Below are 5000 nucleotides of genomic sequence, written 5' to 3'. Positions count from 1 at the left end.
TAGAAAATATGTAATTATCTTCATTAATCTTGGCTAAATCAACTACAGAAATGGTCTAGCCGCTGTAATAAATTACGACGAAATTAACAAACAAAAAAAGGCTGTAACTACTGTTAAACAACCCAATTAACAAGAGGAGACTGACAGGTGTAATTGACAATAGAAAATATGTAATTATCTTCATTAATCTTGTCTAAATCAACTACAGAAATGGTCTAGCCGCTGTAATAAATTACGACGAGATTAACAAACAAAAAAGGCTGGTAACTACTGTTAAACAACCCAATTAACAAGAGGAGACTGACAGGTGTAATTGACAATAGAAAATGTGTAATTATCTTCATTAATCTTGGCTAAATCAACTACAGAAATGGTCTAGCCGCTGTAATAAATTACGACGAAAATTAACAAACAAAAAAAGGCTGTAACTACTGTTTAAACAACCCAATTAACAAGAGGAGGACTGACAGGTGTAATTGACAATAGAAAATATGTAATTATCTTCATTAATCTTGGCTAAATCAACTACAGAAATGGTCTAGCTGCTGTAATAAATTACGACGAAATTAACAAACAAAAAAAGGCTGTAACTACTGTTAAACAACCCAATTAACAAGAGGAGACTGACAGGTGTAATTCACAATACAAAATGTGTAATTATCTTCATTAATCTTGTCTAAATCAACTACAGGAATGGTCTAGCCGCTGTAATAAATTACGACGAAATTAACAAACAAAAAAGGCTGTAACTACTGTTAAACAACCCAATTAACAAGAGGAGACTGACAGGTGTAATTGACAATAGAAAATGTGTAATTATCTTCATCAATCTTGGCTAAATCAACTACAGGAATGGTCTAGCCGCTGTAATAAATTACGACGAAATTAACAAACAAAAAAAGGCTGTAACTACTGTTAAACAACCCAATTAACAAGAGGAGACTGACAGGTGTAATTGACAATAGAAAATGTGTAATTATCTTCATTAATCTTGGCTAAATCAACTACAGAAATGGTCTAGCCGCTGTAATAAATTACGACGAAATTAACAAACAAAAAAAGGCTGTAACTACTGTTAAACAACCCAATTAACAAGAGGAGACTGACTACCGCAGCCAATCAAAACGAGATAAACAGCAGATGCAATCACACCAATTAACCAAACTACAATCACCAGACGATCGGAATAGGGTTAAACTCGAACTGCCGCAGAAGACACGAGGAAAGACGCCAAGAGAAAAGTTCATATATTACAGTAGGGAAAGTTGGACTCTGCGGAACAGAGGAAAACTTTACCATTAGAGGATAATGAACGCGACAGAGGTCGACCCTAAACGCACCTCTCTGGTAACCCCGAGGGTTCGTTTAATAACTAAAAAATAGAACTCGCCCAATGGGAAAAAAATCACCGCATAACTAAACAACTTCCATAACAACCCAAAAAGTGAAAAACAACCAATTGCTTTTAATAAAACACCAATAATCTATTCCATCAAATGAAAAACTATAACACGAACAACCTACCCTTGTAAAAACAACACATCCAATAAAAGTAACCCACACAAAGAAAAAAAAAACCATCCAAAAAAAAATCTAATAAAAACAACTCACTCATTGAACCAATATAACAACACACTCATTGAACCCATATGAAAAACCATCCATTGAACGCTCATAAAAATAACCCACCCATTGAATAAAAAAAAAAAAAACACCTATAGAACCATTATAAACAAACCACCCATTGAACGCTAATAAAAATAACCCACCTATTGAACCTCCATACACACAACCCACCCGTTGAATCCTCAGAAAAACAACACACTCATTGAATCCCCATAAAAACAACCCACTCATTGAATCCTCAGAAAAACAACCCACCCATTGAATCCTCAGAAAAACAACCCACTCATCAAATCCCCATAAAAACAACCCACTCGTTGAATCCCCATAAAAACAACCCACTCGTTGAATCCTCAGAAAAACAACCCACTCATCAAATCCCCATAAAAATAACCCCACTCGTTGAATCCCCATAAAAACAACCCACTCGTTGAATCCCCACAAAAACAACCCACTCATTAAGGACCCCTTAAAACCACCCCCACAATTGCCCCCCCCCCCCAAAAAAAAAAAAAACAGCCCACCTATTGAACCCTCATAAAAACAAGCCATTGATTAGATTTCCATAAAAACAACCCAGCCATTGAACCCCCACTAAACCTTCATAAACAGAACCCACCCACTGAATCCCCATAAAAACAACCCACCCATTTATCCCCCTTAAATCCACCCCCACAACTGAATCCCCATAAACAAAAAAAAGCCAGTGAACACCAAAAAATTAGCCCACCTATTGAACCATCATGAACACAACCCACTGATTGGATCTCCATTAAAACAACCCACCCATTGAACCCCTACAAAAAACAACCCATCGGTTGAACCCCCATAAAAATCCACACATTGTATCTCCATAAAAACAACCCACCCATTGAACCACCATAAAAAACCCACCCATCGAAATGCCCTTACAACCAACCCGTCCACTGAACCCTCATAAAAACCACATACCCATTAAACCCTAAAAAACAACCCACCCATTGAACCCTCATAAACACAACCCACCAATTGAACTCCCTTATAAACTAACCACCCATTGAACCCCATAAAAACAACCCACCACTGAACCCTCATAAACACAACCCCCCCATTGAACCCCCAAATAACCCACCGACCCATTGAACCCCTATAAAAAATACCCACCATTGAACCCATAAAAAACTACCCACCATTGAACCCATAAAAAACTACCCACCATTGAACCCCAAAATTCAAACCGACCCATTGAATCTCCATGAAAACGACCGACACACTGAACCCCCATAAAAAACACCACCCTTTGAATTCCCATAAAAACAATTCGCCTATTAAACCCCCATAAAAACCACCCACTCATTGAACCCCCATAAAACCTACGCGCCCATTCAACCCACAATAAAACAACCCAGTCATTGAACCCCCATAAAAACAATCCACCCATTGACCCCCTTAAAAAGGCACTCATTGAACCCACATAAAAACAACCCAGCCATTCAACCCCCATGGAAACAATCCAACCATTGAACCCCCCATAAAAACAACCCACTCAATGAAACCCCGTTAAAACAAACCACTCATTGAACTACAATAAAACAACAAGCACATTGAACCCAGATAAAAGAACTCACCCAATGAACCCCATAAAATCAAGCCACCCACTGAACCCCAATGAAAAAAAAAACTGACCCAGTGAACCCCATGAAAACAACCCACTCCTTAAACCCCATAAAAACAACAAACCCATTTAACCCCCATAAAAACAACTCACCGACTGAACCCCGATAAAAACAAGCAACCCACTGAACCCCATGAAAAAAATTCCACCCACTAAACACCATAAAAATAACCCACCCATTGAACCCCAATAAAAGTAACCCACCCATTGAACCCCCATGAAAACAAGCCACCCATTGAACCCCATAAAAACAACCAAGACATTGAAGCCCCATAAAACAAAGCACCCATTGAACCACAATAAAACAATCCACCCATTAAACCTCATAAAAATAACCCACCCATTGAACCCCATGAAAACAAGCCACCCAATAAACCCCATAAAAACAACCAAGAGATTGAACCCCCATAAAACAACCCACCCATTGAACCCCATGAAAACAAGCCACCCAATAAACCCCATAAAAAAAACCAAGAGATTGAAGCCCCATAAAACAAAGCACCCATTGAACCACAATAAAACAATCCACCCATTGCATCCCTATAAAAAACTCAACCACTGATCCCCCATAAAAACAAGTCACCCATTGAACCACGACGAAAACAACCCAACCATTGAACCCCATGAAAACAATGCACCCATTGAACCCCCCTAAAAATAGCCCACCTATTAAACTCCCACAAAAATAAACCACTCATTGAACCATAATAAAAAAAAACCCCATTCAATCCCCATAAACTCAACTCATCCACTGAACCCCCATAAAAACAAGTCACCCATTGAACCATCAAGAAAACAACCCACCCATTGAACCCCCATAAAAACAAGTCACCCATTGAACCATCAAGAAAACAACCCACCCATTGAACCCCCATAAAAACAAGTCACCCATTGAACCATCAAGAAAACAACCCACCCATTGAACCCCCATAAAAACAAGTCACCCATTGAACCACCAAGAAAACAACCCGCCCATTGAACCCCCATAAAAACAAGTCACCCATTGAACCACCAAGAAAACAACCCACCCATTGAACCCCCATAAAAACAAGTCACCCATTGAACCACCAAGAAAACAAGCCACCCAATAAACCCCATAAAAACAACCAAGACATTGAAGCCCCATAAAACCAAGACATTGAAACCCCATAAAACAAAGAACCCATTGAACCACAATAAAACAATCCAGCCATTGAACCCCATGAAAACAATCCACCCATTAAACCCCATAAAAATAACCCACCCATCGAACCCCCATAAAACAACCCACCCATTGAACCCCATGAAAATAACCAACACAATGAACCCCATGAAAACAATCCACCCATTAAACCCCATAAAACAACCCACCCATTGAACCACAATAAAAATAACCAAGGCATCGAACCCTCATAAAACCAAACCACTCATTGAACCACAATAAAACAACCCAACCTTTGAATCCCCATAAAAACAACCCAACCTTTGAATCCCCATAAAAACAACCCAACCATTGAACACCCATAAAAAACAACACACCCATTGAACACATATAAAAACTACCCACCCATTGAACCCCCATGAAAACAACCCAGCCATTGAACATAATACTGCATGTTGTCAAGAGCGTCTTGTACTTTTTATTTTAGTCCCTGTAACTACAATAAAAGAAAACGGTACACGAATAGTAAAAGAAAATGTCCTTTAAATGGGTAACTACTTTAGATGTATTTTCCTTTCTGTA

Source organism: Palaemon carinicauda, chromosome 36, assembly GCF_036898095.1.
Source record: "Palaemon carinicauda isolate YSFRI2023 chromosome 36, ASM3689809v2, whole genome shotgun sequence".
NCBI lineage: Eukaryota > Metazoa > Arthropoda > Malacostraca > Decapoda > Palaemonidae > Palaemon > Palaemon carinicauda.
The sequence above is the reverse complement of the archived record's forward strand: the minus strand, read 5'-3'. Positions refer to the sequence as shown.